Here is a 26,795-nt window from a genome sequence, read left to right as displayed (position 1 = left end):
TCAACCATAGTGAACCTGTGATCACTGGGATATCAGTTGAAATTCATTGCAGTATACTCTGAGTAGTAAATCTGAAGAAAGGTGGGAGGTAGAGATTGTAGAAATAGTGCCCAAATGTTAGAATAACAAGAAGAGCCCAAGACGCATTAGATAGTAAAGGAGGAAGTCCCCCCAAGAAAATGAGTGTACTCCCCATCATTCAGACTGCATGTTAGACCTATATAACCCAAGTGTTCTCACAATCTTGAAGGCTGAAGGTCTCCTTGCAGGTGAAGTGTCCAGGTTTTGGTTTTATATCTCCATCCATCTGTTCAGCAGATATTGAGCATGTCAGTGTGCTGCATCTCATCCTGAGGCCAAACATAGTAAGTTCATGTGCTAAAATGGAGACAAGCAAAGAAAACAAAAATTAGGTGGTAGGTTTGAGCAGAGTTCCATGGAGTACTAAGGGCTGGGAGGTCATATAGAAACAGTAGTAACACTGCTCTATGCAGTGTACACTTTCATGTGAGGCGCTGTTCTGAACCTTTAATATGCACTGACCCATTAATTCTTCACAACCTAAGAAGGAGGCACAATTTTCACCCCCACTTTATAGAGGAGGAAATGGAGGTACAGAGGTTTATGTTATCTGCCCAAGGTCACGTTAAATTCCCCACAAAAGCTTCAGGCTGCTTCCAGACAAATGTCTGGATCACCTCCAAGGAAGCTATAGAGATTAGTAATAATAGTAATAATAACAATATTTACTCAGTGCCAGGCATTTTTTCTAAGTGGTTTATTTATATCAACTCATTAATCCTCACAATAACACTGTTTTTGGATATTCTTTTTAAATTAATAGACTATTTTTTAGAGCAATTTGAGGTTCACAGAAAAATTATGCAGAAAGCATAGGGAGTTCCCATAGACCCTGTTTTCCCTCTTCCCTCCACCTAACCATGCACACAGTTTTCCCTATGTTTACAACATCTTGCATTAATATAGTATTTTTTTCATATTTTTTTTTCTTTTTACAACTGATGAGCCAAGGGGCACCTGATGGCTCAGTTGGTTAAGTGTCTGCCTTCAGCTCAGGTCAGGATCCCAGGGTCCGAGAATCAAGCCTCGAATTGGGTGGGGGTGGGGGTGAGGGTTCCGGCTCAGCGAGGAGCCTACTTATTTCTCTCCCTCTGCCACTCCCCCTGCTTGTTTCTCTCTCTCTCTCTCTCTCTCTCTCTCTCTCTGTCAAATGGATGAATAAAAATCTTTAAAAAAACAAAAAACAAAAAAAGCAATAGATGAGCCAATGCTGATACATTACTATTAAGTAAAATGGGTTTTAACAAACATGTCATGACACGTATCCACCATCACAGTATCATACAGAGGAGTTTCACTGCCCCATAATTCCCCTATGTTTCACCTATTCATCCCTCTCTTCCTATCCCTGGACCCCTGGCAACTACTGCTATGTTTGCTTTCTTCATAGTTTGTCTTTTCCAGAATATGCTATGGTTGGAATCACACAACGTGTAGATGTTTCGAGATGGCTTCTTTCACTCAGCAGTATGCATTTAGGGTCTCCCACGTCCTGTGTGGTTTGATAGCTCATTTCTTCATGTTGCTGAATACTCTTCCATTGTAATGTTGTGCCAGTGTGCTTATTTGCCCACTATTGAACATCTTTGGTTGCTTCCACGTTTTGGCAATTATGAATAAAGCTGCCCTAAACACTCATGCACAAGTTTTTGTGTGGACATAAGTTTTCCACTTATTTGAGTCCATGTTGAAGAGTACGGTTGCTAGACCATATGCTAAGAATGTGACCTTTATAAGAAATCACCAAACTGTCTTCCAAAGTGGCTGTACCGTTTTGCGTTTCCATAAGCAATAAATGAGAGTTCCTGGCGCTCCACATCCTTCCCAGTATTTGGGGTTATCGATGTTTTGGATTTTAGCTATTCCAATAGGGACGTGGTGGTATGTTATTGTTGTTTTCACTTGCAATTTCCTAATGATGTATGTCGTTGAGCATCGTTTTATACGCTTATTTGCCATCTGTCCAGATCTCTCGCCTATTTGTTAACTGGGTTAAGAACTCCATTTTCAGATGAGGAAACCAAGGCACAGAAAGGTTCCACAAGTTGCCCAGGCTTACACGGTGGGCATTTGAGCCCAGTCAGGAGGGCTTAGAGCCCACAGTCATAATCACTATTCTGTAATACCTTCAGGGTACAGGTTTGGAGCTAAAAAACCTGGGTCTCCGGGCTGGCTGTGCAATGTAGGTGATATCTAACCCCAAGTAAATTATTTAATCTGCCCAAGCCTCAGTTTCTTTTATAATATGAGGAGAACAAGTTTCAGTGTTGCTGTTAGGATTAAATGAAACAAATTAGAGAAAGTGCTGAACTTGTTCTCAGAACATAGCAGCTGCCAATAAATGGTAGCTATTATTAGCCAAATGCCACATGAAAGAGTGAGAGATGCCTGCTGTAGCCATAAGAATTAGCACCTGCCTGGAAACTAAAATAGATCAGTCTGGGGCTTTAAATTCTATAGAAAATCAGACATTTCTTGGTGAGGTTTCCATGAACGGTTGTCAGCTGACACACCAACTCCTTACACCTAGCACACATGAAGGAATAAAGGGGACTCCAGTCTCTTAATAGAAGAATAGAATTTCACTGCATTCAATTCCCTTTTCCTGTTCATCTCGCCCTTCTGATGGCCCTGCAAAACAAAACAAAACAAAGTCACAGTTGTATTAACCTTGCAGCTAACGAAGCATGCCTATAACCAGATGCAGCCTGCATGCCTCCCCAGAAACTAGAATGGTGGCAAAGAAAGGAAAACAAGCAATTGCACCCTGTGTGTGAATGACTGTCAGAAGCTGCCAGGATCCTCCGAAACCCCAGGAGCTGTGAATGCCCTCGTGGCCATATTCCTCAGGGGTTGGTTCCCAAACCTGGTTCATCACCAGAATCTTCTGAGGTGCTTTGAAAAAGAATAGATCCCTATGTGTTCAGTTTAGACTTGACTGAGTCAGGATCTCCTAGGGGTTGATGAAAGAAAGGGATTCTGATACATATACCTTTAAAAGTTCTGAGGTGCTCCAGTGGTCAGAACTGCTGATATAATCTCTTTCTCATCTGAGGTTTGGAATCTGTGTGTGTCTGTGTGTGTGTGTGTGTGAGAGAGAGAGAGAGAGAGACAGAGACAGAGACAGAGACAGAGAGCTAGGGAGAGGAATAAAGAGAAAGCAAGTAAGCACTGTGGGAAAACAGCATTATGGGATGTCAGACCTTTACAACTACAATTTATCGCACTTTATCAATACAAGTAGGTGCAAACGGATTCAGAAGTAACTGAAATTGTTTTCTAACAAAGGTGATCAAAAGCAGACTCCCAGTTCAAAGAAGAAAAAAAATGTTAAAATCTGATCTTTAGACCTCTCACTTTATTCTGATGTTGTAGCATTTTTAGAAGATCTTTATAGAATGACCCTTAACTAATTTGGATAGCCTTTTTCCCGTGAGAGTTAATAAAGTTGAATAATTTAAATACTTGGAATCAAAATCTAAGTGCTTTCTTTTAGGTTTTCAAGTTTCCAGAATTTTAATGAGTTGACAAGAAAGTTGCATTCAGTATGACAACAAAAAAGGCTTAGAAGAAATCCATTATCATGGGCTTAACCCATTATTAAAACTCCACAAATACTTTGATTTTTACTTTTAAAGTTTTATCTTTTGATTTTCATTTATTTATTCAATAAGGTTTCTTTTGAGTACTCTTACTATGGCATACCACTGATTTGGATGGTACTATTATAAAGAGGAGGTCGCCACATAAAAAGAGATGGAAAGTTGGGAGGCAGCTAAACTAGGAGAGAAAAGAAACTAACATTTTAATGAGCAATTATTCAGTGCCAGTCTCATTTATATACAGTATTCTATTTAATACAGCAATCTGATGACATAATTTGATCACTTAGAATCAAAAGCAGCAAATTTCCTAAACCTGTGTTAAACAGTCTTAGAACTGGACATATCTTCCTGCCCCTGTGTTAGACAATATTGAAAAGAACAAAAATGACCTAACTGCTTGCCCCTAGAAGATAAGACTGTGAACCAACTAAAATGGGTTAATTCCAACATTAACTGCATGCTTGCTTCATCAGGCCCACCAAACCAAAGTGACTGTCATAATTTCTGCCCCCCTCAACTACTTCTCCACCTGAAATGCTCTCCAGCCTATCTAAATTCTATAAATAAATCCTCCCCTGACTTCTCCCTTCTGAGATATGACTGTCAAGATGATGTTCACACCCTTATGGCAAATCCAATCCACACAGATTTGTTTGATCAATAGGTCTTGTTTTGTTTTGTTTTTCCAGTGGCCTTTTGGGGAGCAACAGTCAATATCACTATTCTTCGATGAAGAAATTTGCCCAAACTCATCAGCTATCATGAACTTTCTTGAAGAGCGAAGTGTTAAAGGCAGCTGTGACTGACTCTGAAATTCACATTCTATTCACTGGTGTGCATATGTGCTAGCTGAGGTAAAGGACACACAGGTTTTTACTGTATATCCTCAGATGCTCTCAAGCAAGCAACTTTAGAGAACAGCATCATTAAAAGTGGCAATCTGTAAATGCAGGGGAAATTCAAGTCCTTAGATCAAGTCGAGATATATTTACTGCCATCTGCTCTTCACAGTGACACGGCAATAAAATGCATAAATAAATGACTCACAGACCATAAGAGAGTTGCCTAAATAATTCCCCAAAACATTTGCAAACAAATAAGAACTGGAAGTCTAACTATTGATCGATAACAATAATTAAAGCTTAAAATTTTGTGCATCATCCTAAAAAGATTATGTAAGCCCTCCTTTGTCAATGTTCAATCTGCTCATAATCAGACTTTTGGAGCCTAAGCATTGAATGGGTATTGAAAATATAAATCATCAAAAATGTAAGCAGTATTTCAGTTTCAGACGTGTTGAAGAAAATGTGTTGACTTCACAATGGAACAAGGTGAACAGAGGAGCTCTGTTGGAGAAGACGGAGTTTCTAGTCAGTGGTCCCAGACAGTTTGATTAGCTCTGCAAGGAGGTAAAGAGGCGAACATCCTAATGGCAGAATGGCATGAAGGGAAACAATAAACCATTTACCAGAAAATATAAGGTATGTTCTAGATATGCTGGCTAAGGGCTCCCAGCTCAGCGAGGGGAGGTTCTAGGGTTAGGGTAAAAAGTTGGGGTCAGGCCATGGTGGGTACTGACATTCTGCTATTAAGGGGGGTCCAGATGGACACAGGCTGGATGGGGGTACAAGGTGGGGAGTGGGGTGAGGGGTATAGTATAAGAAATTTCCATAGAGGGTGCCTGAGGGACTCAGTTAAAGACAGTTAATCTGTCTTTGGCTCAGGTCATGATCTGGGAGTCCTGGGATGGAGCCCAGTGTTAGTGTCCCTGCTCAGTGGGGAGTCTGCTTCTCTCTATCCCTCTGCCCCTCCCCCACCATGTGCATGCTCTCTCTCAAATACATAAATTTTCCTCTTTAGAAAAAAAAAAAAGAAATTGTCACAGCAGGGAAGGTTTCTCTCAACACCTGGCAGGGAGTTGCACCATGGCATTACCATCCTTAACATTGAAAAATGCAAATCGTACTGTTGAATGAATTAATAACAACAGCTAATACTTTCAGGTAGCACTTGTTTTGTGCCAGGCAGTACTCTAAGCACTGTACATACTAACTCATTTAAAGTTTACCCTGTGAGCACCTATGAGATAGGCACCGTAATTATCCTTGTTTTACGTATGAGGACATTGAGGCACAGAGAGATTAATGACTTGTCCAGGTCTTACAGCTAGTAAATGACAGAGCCAGGATGAATCTATCAATCAACTAACTGACAATCCAACCACTTGTGATGTTCTGTCTTAGCAGGCAGAAACACACGCTTTTTTCTACTCTAAATGTAAAAATTTACTCTACACTCAACGGTCGACTTCAGACTTCAGTATTGAGTACTCAGTACTCATATGGGATGTAGGCTTCTCCCCTTGCTAAGTGGCATTTTGTACTTATATATCACTTACAAGGCACAACATTTCTTGGATTTTATCTGCCATTTCATTAAAATAACCTGGGATGTCTTACGTAAACTGTGCTCTTTTAAAGTGTCTTTAGGTTAGTTGACCAAAACTGATTTGCTCTTTTCTTTTTTTTCTTCTTTTTTTTCTGATTTGTTATTTTCTTTTCCTTTTCAGAATTATAATTAGTGATTTTAAGAATTATTTTTAATTTTTATATTTGGCATAAGTATTTTAGTCCTGGAACAATCTCAAACTTACAGAAAAGTTGCAAGTAGAATCCAAAGATGTGGGATCGCTGAGTGAAGTAAGTCAGTCGGAGGACAAACATTATATGTTCTCATTCATTTGGGGAATATAAATAATAGTGAAAGGGAAAATAAGGGAAGGGAGAAGAAATGTGTGGGAAATATCAGAAAGGGAGACAGAACGTAAAGACTGCTAACTCTGGGAAACGAACTAGGGGTGGTAGAAGGGGAGGAGGGCGGGGGGTGGGAGTGAATGGGTGACGGGCACTGGGTGTTATTCTGTATGTTAGTAAATTGAACACCAATAAAAAAAAAAAAAAAAAAAAAAGAAAAAAAAAAAGATGAAACTAATGACGTGCTATAAAAAAAAAAAAAAACAAAGATGTGGGATCCCTGGGTGGTTCAGCAGTTTAGCGCCTGCCTTCAGCTCAGGGCATGATCCTGGAGTCCCAGGATCGAATCCCGCATCAGGCTCCCTGCATGGAGCCTGCTTCTCTCTCTGCCTATGTCTCTGCCTCTCTCTCTCTCTCTCTCTCTCTCTGTGTGTCTCTCATGAATAAATAAATAAAATCTTTTAAAAAAAAATCCAAAGATGTTTTCTTCCTGAACCATTTGAGAATAAGTTGCCAACCTGATGCCCCATCACCCTGTAAATGCTTTGTTTCCTACAAACAAGAACATCCCCCTACAGTCCACAAAATAACCATCATGATCGAAAGTTAACTCTGACACCACATTGCAATTTAATCCTCAGATCCCAATTGTCCCATGATGTGTTTTATAGATCCAATTCCCAATTACACATTGCATCGAGGTGTCCTGTTTCTAGTCTCCTGTCTTATTTTTACTTTCATGGCCTTGACACATTTGAAAATGATAGGCCAGTTATTTTATAGAATGTCTCCATTTAGAGTTGTCTGATGTTTTCTCCTGATTAAATTCAGGTTATGTATCTTTGGTAGGAATATTGCAGAAACAATATTGCCATCTTCTTATTGCATTCTTAAGTGGTGCAGATTTTCATTTGTTCCTTTATGGAGAATGTGTGCTTTAACTATTTGATTTCAACGGTGTCTGCCAAGCTTCCCCACTGCAAGCTTGCTCTTCTCTTTATAATTAATAAATATTTTGCTTAGGGGCACTTTATTTTATTTATTTTGGGGGAGCACTTTAAAACAATGTGAATATCCCATTCTTCATCAGATCCTTCAATTAATTTATATCAGCATGGACTATGATTTTCTATTATGTTCAGTGGGTTACTATCTCTTAGATAATAGACAATATCTTTCTGAGACTCAAACTGATCAGTGGGATCTCTTTCAAGCTGGCTTCTGTGTCCTTTTGCTGTTGCTGCATTACTTCTTATTTATATTTTATAAATAAATAAAATTGAGGTATGATTAACATGTAGCAATGTGTTAATTTCAGGTGTACAACATAATGATTTGATATTCATCTACACTGTGAAATAATCACAATAAGTCTAGTTTAACATCCATCACCATGCATAGTTACCATGAAAATTGTGTGTGATGAGAACTTTTAAGATCTACTCTCTTAGCAAATTTCAATACAGTATGATTAACTACAGCCACCATGCTACATTACAGCCCCATGACTTATTTATTTTATAACTGGAGGTTGGTACCTTTTGTACCTTTTGACCTCCTTCACCCACTTCACCTATCTCCAGCCCTCACCTCTGACAACTGCCCATGTCTTCTTCTCTGTATCCATGAGCTTGGTTTTTCATTTGGTGTGGGGGCTTTATAGATTCCACATATAAGTGAGCTCATAAGTGAGATCAGGGAACCCTGGGTGGCGCAGCGGTTTGGCGCCTGCCTTTGGCCCAGGGCGCGATCCTGGAGACCCGGGATCGAGTCCCACGTCGGGCTCCCGGTGCATGGAGCCTGCTTCTCCCTCTGCCTGTGTCTCTGCCTCTCTCTCTCTCTCTCTGTCTCTCTGTTACTATCATAAATAAATAAAAATTTAAAAAAAAAGTGAGATCATTTCTATTTCTCTGACTTATTTCACTTAGCATAATACCCTCAAATTCCATTCATGTTGTCGCAAATGACAAGACTTCATTCTTTTATTTTTTTAAGATTTATTTATTTGACAGGAGACAAAGAAAGAGAGACAGAGAGTGGCAGTGAGGGGTAGAGAGGGAGAGAGTCTTAAGCAGACTCTGAGTCTGAGGCACAGCTCCATCTCACCACCCAAGTTCACAACCTGAGCTAAAACCAAGAGTCAGACCTTTAACCAACTGAGCCCCCCAGGTGCCGTAAGCCTTTGTATTTTTTTTTATGGCTGATAATAATCCATTGTATATATACACCACATTTTCTCTCTCTTTTTTTTTACAGTATTTTCAGCTTTATTATAAAAATGCACACACAACAAAAATTGTAAGCCATTTCTTGGCTCTACTTGCATTCAGCACTTGCATTTGAGTAGTTGTCTTTGCTTTTATCATCTCAACAATGCCTTATATCGTTTCATGCAGTCCTTCTTTGTCCTATCAGGCACTGTCTCTGCTATGTTTTTCCTATCTCTCAGGAGTATTTACTGGGTATGTTTTCAAAGCTTGTTCCAAAAGCTTCTGTTCTACTCTTGTCCAAGGGGTGAGATCTGGGTGTAGACCTCCAATAGTTCAGAAGGTGTTGCATTGTCTGCTTGAGGCACCATTCCGTGTTCCTTTTAGTATTTATCAAAAGCCTTTTTCTTTATCTCATCTTTCTGATGAAGGTCACATTTTTGAAGACTCTATGATCTTTGGAAGGTCTCCTAACTCCAGAAGAACATAGCTTAATGTAATTAGCAATACCTTCCCATCCTGAATCTCTTCTAGCAGGAAAGAGGTTCAATGAATTAGTAATTGCGTATCAACTTTTGGCTAATTTTTACCATTTCCACTTTGCCAGTTGCTTTGTCTGCGTTCTTAGATGCAGTCGCATATGAGCTTCAGGTTCCTCTTTCTGTTCTAACTTGTTCATTTATTTCTTCTGTTTTTTTTCTGGAGCAAACTTTCCTACTTCTTTAGTAGATGGTGTGAGTGTTTCTTTCAAATGCTGTAAGCTTGCTAGTTCAAGCCAATCACAAATTTTTTCCACTTCTTGCATCATTATAAGCTGCTCTGCCTCATTGTCAGAAAAGTGATTCCGGGTCTTACGTGAATTTCGAAGTTTTTGCCTTTCCTTTTTATTGGCTTTTTTTCTGGATATCTTTTTCCTTCTTAGTCAGTAATTCTTGTTAACTTTCTCCCCCCTCTTTCTCTTTAGCTAACCAGACAGCTTCTAGTTCAGCTTCCCCCTCTTTCTCTTTAGCTAACCAGACAGCTTCTAGTTCAGCTTGTCCTTGTTTTTCTTTAGCTTTTTGCTCCTTCCATTTTGCTTCGCTTTGGCTTTCTTTTCTGCTTCTCCTGTGGCTTCTTCTTCTTCCTTATTTTTTTTTTTATCCTTGGATCACAGCTACATGCATTATTAATTAATGTTCTTTTTTCTGTTCATTTCTTTTTTCTTCTGAGCCCTTATTGCTCTGCAATATTCTGCTTTTTCTTCTTCAACAAAATACGAAAACTCTCTCCAAGAATCAAACTTATACAAGAAAAAATAAAATGCATCTATATCTTCAAATGAATTCATAACACCAAATTTAGGGATTTTATTATTATTATTATTATTGTTATTATTATTATTATTATTTTATTTAACCATCTGGAATTCCTTTCAAATACTGGGGAAAACATATCAAAGAAAGTGTCCTTTGCTTCACTTTTGGAAGGAACCCAGTTATCAAAAGTAGGATCTGCACTGTGGAATGCTTATCTTTTCACTGGATCAGATAGCATTTCATAAGCCTTAGTTATGCAAGTGAAGTCAGCCTTATCTCTTTCTTTATTGGTTTGCCAGCTGCTTTCCATTTGTCTGGGTGATGTTTTAAAACCACTGCTTTATCTTCCAGTCTTTGAGATCAAGTGTTTTCAACATGGGAAACTCTCTAACTGCAATTCTTCATCTTCTGATTCTTCTGATAACTCTTTTTTATCCTCCAGTTCCTGAAAAGAGGCAGGAACATTTCTGTCTCTCCTCTTAACAAAAGCTTCAAACCATGTTCCCAGAGGTTCAGCCTGATGGGGTGTTGAGGCAGAGGTCAGAGTATGGGGGACGGTGGTGCTGTGGCTATCTGCAGCACTAGGCAGGAGCAGCACGAGGGCACCAAGCTACACCACATTTTCTTTATCCATTCTTCCATAGATGGACACTTAGATTCTTTTCATGCTGCCATGAATTTGGGGATGAATATCTTTTCAAGTTAGTGTTTTCATTTTCTTCAGGTAAATACCCAGAAATGGAATTGCTGGATCATATGGTAGCTCTATTTTTTCTTTTTTTTTTTTTTTTTTGCAGAAACTTCATACTGTTTTCCATAGTGGCTGCACCAATTTATATTCCCACCAACAGTATACAAGAGTTGCCTATTCTCCATATCTTTACCAACGTTTGTTATTTCCTGTCTCTTTCATAATAGCCGTTCTAACAGGTGTGAGGTGATATCATTGGGATTTTGATCTGCATTTTCCTGATAATTAGTGATGTTAAGCAACAGGTATGGGTACATTATATATTTGCCATCTGTATGTCTTTTTTAGAGAAATGTATATTCAGATCTTCTGCCCTTTTTTTTTTATCAGATTGTTTTTTGCTATTGAGTTGCATGAGCTCTTTACATATTTTGGATATTAGCTGCTTACCAGATACATGATTTGCAAATATTTTCTCCCATTCAGCAGGTTCCCTTTTCATTTTGTTGATGGTTTCCTTTGCTGTGCCTGTATCCCTTTGACACGGTCCTTCATTCCTAGACACTTATTCTCTGGCTCAATAGGATGTCCCAAAAGTTTTGACTGAGCCCTGGAATGTCATCTCTAGAAAGCTCTGATACTTTTTAATAGAAAATGACATTTAGAAGCCTGGGTGAAAAGTGTGCTCATTGCTGCTGGGGTGGGAAAAGGATGCTACTGCAAGGCCATCATACATACACATTGCACATTGATATCTATTTATTTATTTTATTAATTTAAATTATTATATTTATTGAAATCATGAGTTCATGGAGATACAACCAATTCCAACCTAACATGACAGTGTTCATTCTAGTTTTCTCCCTTTCCATTAGATAGTGAAATCATGACTCCCTCTTCTTTTGATATCTTTATCTTTGCAATTACATTCCCCCACCTTGTTTGTAATCCATTTCCCATTATTGCCACCATGCTTTCCATATATAGCATATATAGACAATGTCTATTCTGCTCAGGCTCTGAAACTTCATGGCCAGGCTTCTCTATACACATGATGCTCTTTTCACCGAATTTGGGCTCTACACTGCTCTAGGGTTCCCCACCATGTGAATGCTCTCCTTACCCAGCTTGGGTCTAACACCCTACACTACACTGCCCCCAACATAGGCTGCCTTTTCCTCCCGCTGGGGTTCTGACCCCACACCAAATTGAGCCTAGCAACATGCTCTTGATTTGTTTGGAGGGCTCTAGTCGCCCTCCACACACCACACACCTCACAATGCCCACCTTAGTCTGACTTTAATATCTGAGCTTTTCAGAAAGGAGAAAGGAAAAAAATTGATAAAAATTATCAAATACTTTTTTTTAAAGATTTTATTTATTTATCCATGACAGACACAGAGAGATGCAGAGAGAGAGAGGCAGAAACACAGGCAGAGGGAGAAGCAGGCTCCATGCAGGGAGCCTGACTTGGGACTCCATCTCAAATCTCCAGGATCACACCCTGGGCTGAAGGTGGCGCTAAACCGCTGGGCCACTGGGGCTGCCCTCAAATACTCTTTTAAAACATGGGAATTCTTCCAGAGAATAAGAAATCATCAGAAACTTTCATTTGAAACTGCTAGAAAAAGATTTTCCGCAAAATAAAGTATTATTTTTTTAATGAACTCTAACCACGAAGAGGATGCTTATTTCCCGTGAAGATCTTATATCAACCAATGAACAAAAATGTATTCATCATTTACTACTTTGTGAAACTTCCCCTAACAGATACATGACCTGCTGCAATAATACAAATCTAGACTCCCATCTAACAGAAGAAATATTTGGAAGCTCTAAATCACATTAATAAACGTTCCATAAAATATGTTCTATCCTCTTATCTTGACAAATTATCTTTCATAACAAAAAATTTTAAATGTATGTAACTATGTTTTTATTTGATCAAAAGGCAGCTAGTTATCAAAAATAACTGAATTTAATTACTACTGCACATCTTGAGTATTCTGATGATGAGTCAATGATAACTGATTAGTAACAAAACATTCATTAATCACATTTAGTCCATGAAATTTACTTTTCTAGTTTTCATCCTAGCAAAATTACTAATTATGTGGTTATAATCAAGATTTTTCACATAGTTTGTTTCTACTCTGAGTCATTCCAAATTAGATGACTTTTCTTGAACCAGAGAAGTTCCTATATAAGTTTTTGTTTGTTTGTTACTAATTACAATTTGGAGAAACTTTGCTGAAACAACAGCAACTAAAGTAATATCTCTAAAGCATTACTTAGATTCAGAAACAAATCATGAACTTTTTTGTATCATACTCAAACATTGTAATAAAGCTGTTACATGCAAGATTATTATAATAGTTAAATATTACAAAATATTTTAATTTCATAAAAATCATTATAATTTAATAATTTTATCATCTCTTAAATCAATAGCTATATCTGAGCTTTTATTTTTTTTTCTTTCTTTAAAGATTTTATTTATTTATTCATGAGAGACACAGAGAAAGAGGCAGAGACATAGGCTCTCCTTGCAGGGAGCCAGATGTGGGACTCAGTTCTGGATCTCGGGATCACAACCTGAGCCAAACGCAGATGCTCAACCACTAACCCACCCAGGCGTCCCTATATCTGAGCTTTTATATAAAGAATTAGTTACTACACATGTTGTATCTAGACCTACATATGTATCAACATAAGAGTAATATGAATCATTTAATATTACAGTCTTTCCCAGATGTCATGCTCAATTGTTGCAAGCAAGTAAGAAAATGGATGCTAGGCATTATTGGAAAATGATAATTCATTATATGAACATCTATTGTATTCATATCATCCGAGAGGAAGAAATTGGCGAGTTAAGTAATTTTTTTTTCTCTGACCTAAGTGCTTCTCCTGCTCAGAAATATTTGTTTCTAATGTTGGCAGTGGCATAATCTATCATCATTACCACGCAGACACAGTCACTTTTTATTTTGAGGACATGGAGCAAGGGATCAAGAGGTGAATGCCGTTGGTCTCAAGAGGGGCTGTTTAGGATTACAGGTCATGCTGTGCCACAGCTGAGCTCTTCTCATGTGTGACACTCAGTCCACGCATCTATATTTGTGTGTGTGATAAACGGAGCCCTCTGAGGCATAGCAACGACCCCTTTGCTGGAGTATAAGGACAGTAATGCTATGCTGCTTATAGGGTGTTTACGTACTGTATAAAAAGAACAGATGAAGTTTTAAGACGTGGCCTAACTCTTCAGTTTGAATCTAAATGGGAGTGGCCAGAGGAAGGGGAGGAGTACTAGAATCCATAAAGTGAACCAACACAGTAAGATTGAAGTTCCCCATGTGTCCAGAAATATAAGGCACTTTGTACATATTACCCACTGAATCTCCATAAGTCCCAGACTGTCCCAAGGGCAGGGACTGTCTCAATAGCGAGGGAGCTACACAATTCATGCACAATAAATGTTGAGGATGAAAGAAAGGAGCATATGGCTCCTGAATTGATGAACTCAAGCTTCTAATGCCTTAAAAACAAGTTCTCCTCACCCTTAATTTGTCCTCCACGTCTTTCTTTCTCCCACCTGCCCTCTACTTCTTTATTCCCTCAAAGGCATACCCTTAGAAGTTAAGCTTATGTATTTTCCTAGGTTTAAGACCCCAATGCATGTTTGATATTGTCCTTCCCATTTGACTTTCTTGTAATTGATATTTACCACATAAGAGTATACACATTTGACAATTTAACTGACATTAGGGAATTTTTTTTTCCTATGTGTCCTATGTGATTTCATTTCTGTTAATGAAGATTCTGACAAGGAAGTGAGGCACAGTAATCCTTAACCTTGTTAGAGATGTTTTGACAACAAAGTAGGATTCTTGAGATGATTTTCCAGACCCGTTAAAAATGGGAAGTCTTGCGCAGCCCGGGTGGCTCAGCAGTTTAGTGCCACCTTCAGCCTTCAGCTCAGGGCCTGATCCTGGAGACCCCGGATTGAGTCCTATGTCAGGCTCCCTGTATGGAGCCTGCTTCTCCCTCTGCCTGTGTCTCTGCCTCTCTTTCTCTCTCTGTGCCTCTCATTAATAAATAAATGAAATCTTAAAAAAAAAAAAAAAAAAAAAAGGAGGTCTTAATCATGCTCAGTAACTAAGAGAAGAGAAATAGCTAATGTGGAATGAATCCAAATTATTTTTCATCTGTTGTCGAACAGAGCTACATACACACCATCAATCACACAAACACTCACAAGCATGCATTAATTCACTGTCTTAAATGCTTGATATTTGGTCCTATCTTGGTTAGCTCTGCTTGCTTTAATTATGATCAAAAGCTGAAAGTTGAGAAATAACCCAGGTATTTGTCAAGCACCCACAAAGTTCATGGTACCATATGAGGTCCTCGGAACATAGCGTACAGAGGAGACAGTCCTATTCTTTAAGAGCATATAATCTAAGAAGAAAGGAAATAAGAACATACAATTACAGTAACTACAAAATGAATAGGTCAAAGACTGTATTTCCAACTTAGAGAATGGGTTGAATAAATTCAAGTCTTACCAAAATGCTGGTTTGCACAAAAGCATACACAATAGCAAAGAAAGAAGCCAACTGAGAGTGTGATACATTTGACTTAACTTTTTTAAATTAAGGGAAAATTTACTTACAGTGAAATGCATAGATCTTAAGAGAACGATTCAATGAGTTTTAACAAATGTACAATACTCGTGTAACAAAATAGCAATTATGATACAGAGTATTTCCATCACCCCACATACTCAATTAACATCGGTAAGATCTTATATAGTGATAGCCCCTTTTTCATCCCTGATTTTAGTGATTTGTGTTTTCCCTCCTTTTTTCTTGGTCAATTTTATTATTTATTTCAAAAAGCCAAATTTTAACTATTACTTATTCTCTCTTGTTTGTATATTTTCTGTTTTATTGATTTCTGCTCTTTATTTTTTTTTCTTGTTTTTTTTTTTTTTTACTTTAATTTGCTCCTTTTTTTCTAGCTTCTTAAGGTAGAAACTGAGGTCATTGGTTTGAGAATTCGCCATTTTCTGATATAAGCATTTAAGAAGGTAAAACACTTCCCCATAAGTTTTGATATATTTGTTATTGTCATTCAGTTTGAAATATTTTCTACTTTCCTCTATGATGTTTCTGACATATGGCTTATAGAGAAATAAGTTGTTTAATTTCCAAATATCTGGAGTTTCTTTAGGTATTTTATTTGCAATTAACTTTTAATTTAATTTCATTATGTTTGGAACACCTGGGTGGCTCAGCAGTTGAGCATCTGCCTTCGGCTCAGGGCGTGATTCTGGAGTCCTGGGCTCGAGTCCCACATTGAGCTCCCTGCATGAAGCCTGCTACTCCCTCTGCCTCTCTCTGTGTGTCTCTCATGAATAAATACATAAAATCTGTAAAAAATAAATAAATAAATAAATAAATAAATAAATAAATAAATTCATTATGTTCTGAGAATATAGTCTATAAGATTTCAACCTTTTGAAATTTATAGAAAATTATTTTATGAGCTAGCATATGGTCTAACTTGGCAACCATTCCATATTCACTTTGAAAGAATTCATATTCTGCAGTTGCTGGGTGAAGTATTCTGTAAATTTCAATTAAGTCAAGTTGATTAAACTATTTTCTATATCCCTATTGATTTTTATCTACTTGTATTATCCACTTGTTACATTAATTACTGAGAGTCATGTTAAAAATTGTGCATTTGTCTATTTCTCCCTTTTGTTCTGTCAGTTTTGCTTCACATATTTTGAAGTTCTATTATTGGGTTTATAGATACTTAAGAATTTTATATCTTCTTGACAAATCAATCCTTTCATCATTATAAAATGTTCCCTTTTATCCCCAGCGATGTTCCTTGAAGTCACTTTTGCATGATATTAATATAATAACAACTACTTTCTTAGGCTTATTATCTGCATGATCTACCTTTTCTCGTTCTTTTACTTTGAACTGTGTTTATTTTTAAAGTTCAATCTTCTGTAGACAGAGGATCTCTTTCTCTTTTCTTAAATCCATTCTGACCACCTTATTCTTTTAATTACAGTATTTAATCCATTTACAGTGAATATAATTATTGATACTGTTGGGACTGGGTTTACAATCTTGCTTTTAGTTTTCTATATGTCCCATTTATTATTTCTTCTGTCTCTCCTTTCTATTTTATTTTGGTTTAATCATAAACTTTTTAATATTGCATTTCAATTCTTCTATTGGTTTTTCAGCAACACATCTTTGCATTATTTTTATTTTTTATTTTATTTATTTATTTATTTTTATCTTTGCATTATTTTTAGTGGTTGCTCTAGGAATTACAATATGTACCTTTAACTTACTAAAGTTTAAGTAGGGATAATATTGTACACATAAAATTAAGAGAGTATACTGTACAATTCCATTCCTAGCCCTTCATATTTTGTACTTTTTTGTGATATATTTCATTGTTATTTTATAAATCCCATTATGAAGTACCACTATTTTTGCTTTAAATAATATGTTTTTAAAAGAAGTTAAGGGGTGCCTGGGTGGCTCAGTCGATTAGGTGTCTGCCTTCGGCTTGGGTCATGATCACAGTGTCCTTGGATTGAGTCCTCCATTGGGCTTCTGCTCAGTGGGAAGTCTGCTTTTCCCTGTCTGCCCCCTGCTTGTGCTCTCTCTCTCTCTCACGTTCTCTCTCTCTTTCAAATAAATAAAATCTTTAAAAAAAAAAAAGAAATTAAGCAGTTTAATGTTTATAATTAGAATCACAGAAGGAAAGAAGAGAGTGAATGGACTGGAAAATGTATTTGAAGAAATAATAACTAAAAATTTCAAAATTTTCCACATTTTGCAAAAAAAAAAAACATGTACTTAGGCACATATTTATTCAAGAAGCTTAGTGAACCCCAAGTTTGACAAAGACAAGTACACACACACACACACACACACAAGCTGGAGAAAAAGAGATACATTACATACAGAGGAACATGAAAAGCATGACAGCTAAATTCTCATTAGAAACAAAGGAGCGCAGAACACAATGAATACCTCTTAAAGAGCTGAACAGAAACAAGAAAAAGCTTTTAGCACAGAACTCTAAGTGCAGTAAAAATATCTTTCAAAATTAAGAGTGAAAGTCTAGTTTCCCATATTTACAGGGTGAAGTATTCAAGCAAATCCTTCCACAGATAACAATGACAAAATCTGGACAAAATGTTTTTTAAAAACAACCATTTAAAGGCATTCAAAAGAAATCACAGGGGAGTTTCCACTTGAAAATCCACAACTGAAATAGGTAAGAATTGTGTCGGTGATGTTTTTGTCTTAAAATAGTCTCCCAAACTCCATATATCCAGAAGCAGAAAACTAAAGCCTTACTCATTCACTGTGACAGGAGACAGAGTTCAAGACTGAAAGAGCAGCTAGAAACTTAGAAATGTAATCCTAGGGGTGGCTCAGTGGTTGAGCAACTGCCTTTGGCTCAGGTTGTGATCCTGGGGTCCTGGGATTGAGTCCTGCATCAAGCTCCTTGAGGGGAGCCTGATCCTGCTTCTCCCTCTGCCTATGTCTCTGTGTCTTTCATGAATAAATAAATAAAACCTTTAAAAAGGAAAAATCCTGAGTATAAATGTGCCCATATCCCTGGCCAACCGCTAGCTTATGATCACATGAGACATACCAATGGGATGTTTTTTTTTTTTAATTTTTTTTTATTTATTTATGATAGTCACAGAGAAGGAGAGAGAGGCAAAGACACAGGCAGAGGGAGAAGCAGGCTCCACACACCGGGAGCCTGATATGGGATTCGATCCTGGGTCTCCAGGATCGCGCCCTGGGCCAAAGGCAGGCGCCAAACCGCTGCGCCACCCAGGGATCCCCCAATGGGATGTTTTAAAACAATGTTAGTCCAATCAAGTCAACTGTTTAAAATAAAAAAACCAACAATCCTTAGAAGAGTATCAGAATATCCAGTCTCAGGTGTCTGGGTGGCTCAGTCAGTTGAGCATCCAACTTTTGGTTTCGGTTCAGGTCATGATATCATGGGTCATGAGATGGAGCCCCCATGTCAGGCTCTACACTCAGTGGGGAGTCCGTTTGAGATTCTCTCCCTTTGCCCTTCCCCTGACTCTTGCTCACTCAGTCTCTCTCTAAAATAAATACATAAATCTTAAAAAAAAAAAAAAAAGGAATATGCAGTGTTGGTACAATGCACTATCTGTAATATTGTTTTCAATAAAAAATTACTACTAGTCATACAAAAAAAGAAGAAAGCATGACACATTCGGGGAGAAAGGAAGTCAAAATATAGTGATTCCAAGAGGGCTCAGTGTTGTATATAGAAGTCAAAGATTTCGGGACACTTGGGTGGCTCAGCAGTTGATCATCTGCCTTCAGCTCAGGGCATGGATGGAGTCCCACATCAGGCTCCCTGTGAGGAGCCTGCTTCTTCCTCTGCCTATGTCTCTGCCTTTCTATCTTTCTCTGTGTCTCTCATGAATAAATAAATAAAATCTTTTAAAACAAAATAAGTCAAAGCAGCTATATAAAGAATTAAAATGCATTCAAAGAACTAAAGGATGGAGTAATCTCAATATTCAAACAGATACAGAACTTCAATAGACATATAGATAATATTTTTTAATAAAGAGCAAATATAAATTCTAGAATGAAAAGTAAAATGATAGATATAGAAAGTTCACTGCATGGACTCAACTTCACATTTGATATGGCAGAAAGCAAAATCAGTGAACTTTAAAGAGGCCAAAAAAATTATTCAACATGAAGAACGATGAGAAAAAAGATTGAAGTATTTTCTAAAACCTATCAGGCAATGTCATTGAAGTCCCAAAATAAGATAGTGTAGGACAGGAAAAATATTTGATGAGTGATGGCTGAAATTTTCCCAAACTTTGGAGGAAAATATTAATTTGTATATTCAATAAGCTCAACAAACCCCCATACAGGATAAATGCAGTGAAAACCACAACTAGTTAGCACATCAGGATCAAACTGTTAAAAACCACTCACGCTGTGTGCCTGGGTGGCTCAGTTGGTTAAACATCTGCCTTTGGCTCATATCATGATCCCGGGGTCCTGGTATCCTGTGTTGCATCAGGCTCCCTGCTCAGCAGGGAGTCTGCTCCTTCCTCTCCCTCAGCCTCTTCCCCCCTGCACATGCACATGTTCTCTCTCTCTCATTCTTTCCTTTTTTAAAAAAGATTTAATTTATTTATTTATGAAAGACACAGAGACAGAGAGGCAGAGACACAGGCAGAGGGAGAAGCAGGCTCCATGCAGGGAGCCCGACGTGGGACTGGATCCCTGGACTCCAGGATCACGACCTGACCCGAAGGCAGATGCTCAACCGCTGAGCCACCCAGGCATCCCATCTATCTCTCATTCTCAACTCTTTCAAAATAAATAAATAAAGTCTAAAAAAAAAAAAAAAAAAAAAACACTAACACTGTATGTTAATTATACTGGAATTTAATTAATTAATTAATTATTAATGTTTAAAACTGTCAAAAACCAAAAATAAAGAAAAATCTCAAAAACATAAATTTTATCTGGTGTCATTATTGTAGGTAATAGGAGAGGAAAGCCAAGACCAATTACTCTGGTAATGGTTGAAAAAGAGAAGTCCTATACATTCATTTTAAGTTTGGTTCTCCTTGTTTCCAATCTACCTTTATTTTTGTTATGTTCTACGTGTTCCATTACTTACTTTTAGGACTGCTCTGTACATTCTACAGCTACTACTCTTTTTTTTTTAAGGTGAATTTATTTATTTGAGAGAGAGAGAGGAAGAGAGCATGGGGAGGGGCAGAGAGAGAGAATTTCAAGCAGACTCTGTGTTTGAAAAGAGAGCTGACAACACAGGGCTTGACCTCACAACCTTGATACCACAACATGAGCCCACATCAAGAGTCAGGTACTCAATCAACTGAGTCACCCGCATGTCCTACTACTACTACTACTACTACTACTCCATTTGAACCTAACTCAATTGGTCAACTCAGGTTGATATAACAAAATACCACAAACTGGGTGGGTGTTGTTTTTTTTTTTTAAGATTTTATTTATTTATTTAACAGAGAGAGAGCATAGTTGGCAGGGGAAGAGGGAGATGCAGGCTCCTCACTAAGCAAGGAGCCCGATGTGGGGCTCGATCCCATGACCCTGGGATCATGACCTTAGCAGAAAGCAGACACTTAACCAACTGAGTTACCCAGCCACCCCCCTCCCCCTTTTTTAAACAACTGTTTATTATTTCTCACAGTTCTGGAAGCTGGGAAGTCTAAGATCAAGGTGCTAGCAGATTCAGTTCCCAGCAAGAGCTTTCTGCCTAGCTTATAGATGTCTGGCTTCTTGCTATGTCCTCATATGGTGGGGAGAAAAAGAACTCTAGGGCCTCTTCCTCTTTTTATAAAGATACTAATTCCATCATAAGGGCCCACTTTCATGACCTCATCTAAACCTAATTACCTCCCAAAGATCACACCTCCAAATACCACTACATGGGTATTTTGGAGGGACACAAACATTCAATCCCCAACACTATCATTGGCCCTCTTAAAGCAAGCAAATCAATTAATTGCTCTGCTACTTTTCATCAAGTTTTGGTTAAGTCTCTAGCATTTAAAAAATAAACTCCTTGGACTTCTCTTAAGGCAAACTACTAAATTTTGTCTGTTTCTTTATTTGTTCATTTGAGAAATAAGATGCATTGAATTGCATTTGTTCATTTGAGAAACAAGATACTTGAATTGAGGAACAGTGGTGTGAGGATGGCTGACATCTAACTCAGGACTTTTAGACAGCTGTCAAACATTCCAGAATGGTTCTCTGACTGAGAACCATTTCCTTTTCCTTCTTTTATCTCTACCTGGATCACTATCTTGAGAGTTAGAATAAGAATATGGTTTAACATATTGTTCAAATGATCATGGAAGGAGAAGGAAAGTTTCCATCTAAAACATTCTGCTATTCCCTGCACCCCTTCAAATCCTCAGATGATAGGTTGTATTAACATATTTTAAGAATCATTGACGTGGTACTACCCAATCTTCTCTTCCTTTATTTAGAAGAAAAAAATTCTTCTCATATCACGGGCCAAAGTTAATATTAAAAATTTATTTAACTGGATTCCTTTTATTTCCAGGACTGATTTAACAGTGTTAGCCCAGGCTGACACTGGAACAAAATTAAAACAGTGTATCTGAAAACAAATTGCATCCATATAATGAATTTCAATAGTGTATTTTAGCTATACTTCAAGTAAACTTTCAAGTTATTTTTTAGCTATTACTTCAAGTAAAGTGAAATCACTTTACCAGTTCAAATTGAAGGGAATGTGTAACTGTTTTTATAAAACTATTGAGTAAATTCAGCCCACAAAAATATTCTCCAAAACAATCTAAAGTAAAGTAATAGCCATTTGTTTTAAGTTCTACCCCTTGAAAAGGGAAGGGGTGTTTTTACCTTGAGCATTATGTAGAAAATCTTTAGGAGAACTGGAACTTTGGTTTTGGTTTTTTACAGACATCACTACCTTTAATATAGTGGTGAATGGTATGCTGTGAGGGGAAAAATAACACGTGGAAAAATTGAGTGAGAAAAAGGGCCACGCTGGAATGCCTGAGGACTACCCACAGTGTGATGGCATTCCCCCAGACCAGAGTCAGCACATTTCAAAAGAACCAAATTCTAAATCTGAACTTAGTGACTTGTATTTCATTTATAATTCTAGACACATTTTTTATTTGTTCTATATTTTTTTCTTGGCAATCCTAATTATTGACATGAGGGACAAATTGGTCAAATTTGTGGCCAAAATTGGGATACCTTGTACCTAAGGGACTTTGTGTTTACCTTCTACAGCCTGGAGTGTAAGACTCCATCCAAAATCAAGTAAGTGAGGGACACCTGGGTGGCTCAGTGGTTGCGCTTCTACCTTTGGCTCAGGGTGTGATCCTGGAGTCCTGGGATGGAGCCCCACATTAGGCTCTCTCCATGGAGCCTGTTTCTCCCTCTTCCTCTGTCTCTGCCTCTCTCTCTGTGTGTGTGTGTCTCTCATGAATAAATAAAATCTTAAAACAAAACAAAATCAAGCAAGTGACAATTTTAAGATGCATTGGGGAGAGATGGAATTTTCCAGCTAGGAAAGAGAACAAGAGAACAAGAAATTTGTATTCTTGTACATTTAGTTTAGGTTTATTTATTTTTCTTAGCACATTTTACCCACACGAAATATGAGAGGGAAATTACTTTACTTTGGATCTCTGTAAATTCCAAATTCCTCTGGGTGTAATGCAGAGAAATTTTGAAAACAGGTCCAGGTTGTTAATTGCCTGTCAATTTGATTTTGCTCTCCACATTCAGATAAACTTGACAAACTTGTCAGAGAACCTGTAGACTCCTTGATCTTCTTCTACTTCTCTCAAAGATTTCCCTTTCTGAATACCCAAACATTCTAAATCTTTTCTATCTCTCCTCACCCCAAATCCTGGACATCAGGGGATCTTTCTTTTTTTTTCTCTGTTTTCTTAGCCAGAATTTAAAGAATAGGCTTACTGCCTCTAGTTCCAATGGGCCTGAGCGCTGCCCACTTGGGGAAATAAAGTAGCCTCAAAGCCTGGCTGTTAAATACAAGGCGTAAAGGGAACCAAATCATGTTAAAAAACTAACCCCCAGGAAACTATTCTATACACTTTCTAGAGCGTGCACTTCCAGGTTCACTAAGCCAGTATCTGGATGTCTGAGGGAAAACTTGCATTTTTAGGTTAAAGAAGAATGATCCTAGTTATATGGAGGTTTTTCAATCCTATTAGAAAACCCTCTGCAATGAAGTCAGTCTAATCAAGAATTTCTGGAAACTGTTAAATTTCACTTAAAAAGAAATTAGTCTCCCCAACAGGTATATAAATTCAAAGTAAGATCAAGTTCACATATCTAATGGCTACTTATAACATGAGTCTACATAATCAAGAAACATGGAGTACATGGCAACTGTTGTTTGTACTAGTGATGTAGGAGCAATATAAACTACTAATGTGGATGGTCAGGACATCTGAAAGACCCATAGGCAACCACATTAATTTAATTCTTTTAATTTTCATCATCTTTGTAAGAGAGAGGACGCTGGACAAAGTCTACAAAATCAGCCTTTGTCAGAGTTTCAAAATGTGAGTGATCATAAAAATTATCTGTGAGCTTTATGAAAATGCTTCCTAAGCCTCACCTCATAGATCTGCATCAGCAGTAAAGCTTTGAAATTTATATAATTTGAAAAGTGCTCTGGTTGATTAGTGATCAGCTAGGTTTTTGAGAACCATTGCTTTAATTTCTTTTTTTATATAGTATAAAATAATTATTAAATTAAATTAGGATGATAATATACCAAATTATAACTGAGTATCTACATGAGTAAACTCAGTGGTCTTGCATAATGACCAAAATAATGTTTCCAAAGTCAGGGATTTTTTTTTTTTTTTTTTTTTTTTTTATGATAGGCACACAGTGAGAGAGAGGAGGCAGAGACACAGGCAGAGGGAGAAGCAGGCTCCATGCACCGGGAGCCCGACGTGGGATTCGATCCCGGGTCTCCAGGATCGCGCCCTGGGCCAAAGGCAGGTGCCAAACCGCTGCGCCACCCAGGGATCCCAGGGATTTTTATTTAAGTTATTTAAGGACTCGTGGCTGTATATAAAGCTAGCCTGACTCTGAAGGGCTTTCTCTAGGCTGCTCTTCCCTCTCCCTACCAGCCTCTTCACTTGAGTAAATTACTTTATTCCCCAATAAAATACCTTTATTGTTATTGCTAGATTATACAAAAAGTATATGCATGGCAAAAAAAATTAAATACATCAAGTAAAAAGAACAAAAAGTAAACATGATTTCAAAATCTACCATGTTCGGATAACGCCCATTCATTTTGGATCTATCCTTTCATAAAACTCTTTACGTACACATAGAAATGTATAACTCTAAGTATATATGCATACAACTGCTATAGATTAAATTATTGATTAGAAATGTTAACTCTCTGTCCTAACCCCACTTCAATGAGTAGAGCATACTTCCCAATCCCTTGACTTTGTCGCTCTCTTTGGCCAATAAATGACAATGTACCTGTTTCAAGCCTAGGCCTGCAGATGCTTCTCTAACTCCTACTGACCTCTTAAGATTCTGCTGTTCTATAAGAAAAGCCTGCCCTAACCTTCCCACTAATCCCACTTTGTGCAAAACCTCTGCGGGTCCAGTCCAGCTCAGCTATAAAAGCAAGTGCTTATTGCTCTATGTCAATAAGAGTTTGGAACTCTGTTAGACAACTATTTATAGGTAATGAAAAACATTTTTTAAATAATAAATTAATAATATTATCCATACATGCATGAACATCATATTTTTTCAGATTTTGTTGTTGGTTTCTGTTTGTTTGCTTGCTTACTACATCTTTGCCACTCTCCTTACCATATCCTTTCCTCCAACCACCATGTATCCAATGTTACCAATCTATAATTGTACCTTTTATACCTTTTTCATTTCTGTATAATTATACCCAAGTATATAAACATACACATAAAGAGGGTTGTCATTGTTTGTTATACAAAAATAGAATAATATTACAATATAATACAATTGTACAATAGTACAGTATCATGAAGGATAAGTGCAGGCACATATATATGTCTTTATTAAATACAAATGAAGTCATCAGGGTGGGCCCTAATGCAATATAAGAAGAGAAAATTTGGAGCAGCCCGGGTGGCTCAGTTGTTTAGCGCCACCTTCAGCCCAAGGTGTGATCCTGGAGTCCCGGGATCAGTCCTGCATCAGGCTCCATGCATGGAGCCTGCTTCTCCTTCTGCCTGTGTCTCTGCCATTCTCTCTCTCTCTCTCTCTCTCTCGGTCTCATGAATAAATAAATAAAATCTTAAAAAAAAAAAAGGAGAAAATTTGGATACAAACACACAGAGGGAAGACTATGAAAGAGCATAGGTGGAAGACAGTCATTCACAAACCCAGGTGAGAGGCCCAGAAAAAAACCACCCTGCCAACATCTTGATTTCAGATTTCTAGTCTCCAGAACTGTGAGATAATAAATTTCAGTTGTTTAAGCCACCTGGTACTTTGTTATGACAACCTTAGCAAACTAACACAGATGGATAGCAGAAATCCATTAAAAGACATAGGAAAAAGGGTACTTATATATTGCTGGTGGAAACACGATTTTTTTTTAATGTGAATTCTAACAGCCTTTTTGGAAAGCAATTTAGCTATTAAAAATTTGTTTCTAGTGCTTTTGCCATTACAACAATGCAATTAAAAATATATACATGCGGGCAGCCTGGGTGGCTCAGTGGCTTAGCACCTCCTTTAGTCCCAGGAGTGGTCCTGGAGACCTGGGATCGAGTCCCATGTCAGGCTCTCTGAATGGAAAGGAGCCTCCTTCTCCCTCTGCCTGTGTCTGTGCCTCTGTGTGTGTGTGTGTGTGTGTGTGTGTGTGTGTCTCATGAATAAATAAATAAAATTTAAAAAATTTAAAAAATATATATATATATACATGCATTTATCCTCACTGAATAAGCCTTTATGTCTATGGACAAATTCCCAAGAGTGGAAATGCTGGCATCAGATCATTTTTTTTTAAAAAAAAAAAGCTTTTCTTGTGGGTTCCCCAGAGTCCTATTGTTCCTACAATTACTCTATAAAATTGCTGCTCTCAAAATATTTCATTTCCTAAAACTCAAGCAGCATATTAAATATGAAAATCACTTCGGAAAATCACTGTCAACAAAATAAAAGGTAGCACAACTCTGTGCTATACAATGCAGTTTGTATTCATTTTCTATTGCTGCAGAACAGATTACCACCAATTCAGTGGCTTAAGGCAACACCTATTTATTATTTCACAGTTTCTGTGGGTCGGGAGGCTAGGGATGGCTTGGCTGGGTCCTCTGCAAAGCTGAAGTCAAGGTGTTAGCTATGCTGTGTTCCCATGTACAGGCAGGAAAAGCTGCTTCTAAATTATTTTGGGCTGTTGGCAGAATCGAGTTCTTTGTGGTTGCAAAACTAGCTTCTTACTGGCTGGAGACTGGAGGCCACCTGTGGTGCCTTGTCATGGAGATTTCCCCA

General features: G+C 37.7%; 1 long non-coding RNA gene and 1 pseudogene across 1 annotated transcript in view; both read right to left on the bottom strand.

Annotated features, from left to right (window-relative positions):
• Nucleotides 1-248: 248 nt before the first annotated feature.
• LOC144316372 (uncharacterized) overlaps nt 249-26,795 on the bottom strand; it is a 66,615-nt gene continuing 40,068 nt past the window's right edge. The window contains exons 3-4 of the long non-coding RNA XR_013382305.1: nt 2,499-2,712; nt 249-378 (exon numbers count right to left, since the gene is read on the bottom strand). This is a non-coding gene — a long non-coding RNA (uncharacterized LOC144316372). The remainder of the gene's footprint in view (nt 379-2,498; nt 2,713-26,795) is intronic.
• The window catches only part of LOC144315332 (dnaJ homolog subfamily C member 2-like), a 51,419-nt pseudogene continuing 33,333 nt past the window's right edge, over nt 8,710-26,795 (bottom strand).

Source organism: Canis aureus, chromosome 6, assembly GCF_053574225.1.
Source record: "Canis aureus isolate CA01 chromosome 6, VMU_Caureus_v.1.0, whole genome shotgun sequence".
Lineage (NCBI taxonomy): Eukaryota > Metazoa > Chordata > Mammalia > Carnivora > Canidae > Canis > Canis aureus.
Note: the sequence above shows the minus strand (reverse complement) of the source record. Positions and strands in the feature narration are given on the sequence as shown.